This window comes from Ciconia boyciana, unplaced genomic scaffold, assembly GCF_034638445.1.
Source record: "Ciconia boyciana unplaced genomic scaffold, ASM3463844v1 HiC_scaffold_46, whole genome shotgun sequence".
Taxonomy (NCBI): Eukaryota; Metazoa; Chordata; class Aves; order Ciconiiformes; family Ciconiidae; genus Ciconia; species Ciconia boyciana.
In genome coordinates, this window is record NW_027328414.1 from 20,001 (window position 1) to 21,320 (window position 1,320).

Sequence of the window (1,320 nt, forward strand, 5' to 3'; positions counted from 1 at the left end):
GGGGTAGAGCAGGCCTCCCTGCCCGGGCCGGGCGCGGGGTAGACCAGGCCTCCCTGCCCTGGCCGGGCGCGGGGGAGACCAGGCCTCCCTGCATGGGCGCGGGTAGGCCAGGCCTCCCTGCGTGGGCGCAGGGTAGATCTGACCTCCCTGCCTGGGCGCGTGGCCGACCTGGCCTCCCTGCTCGGGCGCGGGGTAGAGCAGGCCTCCCTGCCGTGTCCGGGCGCGGGGTAGACCAGGCCTCCCTGCCCGGGCACGGGATAGGCCTGGCCTCCCAGCCCGGTGCAGGTTTTCGCGTGGCTTCCCTGCCCGGTGCCGGCTTACCCCTGGCCTCCCTACCGAGCGTTGGGTGCGTGTGGCGTGTTCACTCTTACTCGTCTGGTACCCCGTCATCAATCGAGGATGGACTGAGTATCGAATTAATGATCTACCCGTAATTTTAACTACCTCATGCCCTTATCTGCGTGTAATATAAAGTTCCATTCATCATCCTTCCATGTAGAATTACTAAGGAATGAGATGAAATCTGACAAAGAGCCGTTCATCGACCCTCTTCTATTTCTAGTTGTTTGTCATCGGTTCCCTCTTTGCGTACCCGAAACCAGGGAACGGAAAGTTAATGAAGGAATGCTTAACGTTACGCATTCGCGTCCTTCACGCTTCATCTTTTTAAAAATTAACTGGTGAAGCCGCCCTCGATTGAGACCTCGGTAACAGAGAGGGAATGCAAAATTAAATGAAGGCATCGTGACTTGATCTGCCTGCCACTTACCGTGAATCAGTTACGGATGGAGACGAGGTGGGCAAGTGCGTATGCACGAGCGCTAGCTACGGAGGCACAAGTACTCGCTGCCGGTGCACAAGGACTCCCTCTGGGCGAACCGCGGACGCCGCTGGACAGTTCAGGCCACCCTTGTGACCCGCTGTCGGTGTCCTTTACCGTTTAGTCCTGACTGATTACTAAGACCCTTTCGTCTGCGTAGTCTCCGGTGCCCACCGGGGTACCGGAAGCCTGTCGGCGTGCTAGCGATACAGGAATAACGACAGAATGAGTCCGTAAATTCCTTACCGTTAACTTAATTTTATTAGGAATGAACGAATGGTGCGCGTCTGTAGCGTTCATGGCTTCCTAACCTGCTTGTGAACGGCTCTCCCGGGCGGGCTCCTTCTCGGCCCGCCGACAGTCGAGCAACAGCCGGTTCGTCCCGCCCGCCCGCCCGCCCGCCCGCCTCTGCTGTGACGGGCGGCCCTCGCGACCTCCCCGCCCGTCGGTCGTGACCGGTACCTGGTCGGGTCCCTCTCGCCGTGGCCGCGGCCGCGGCC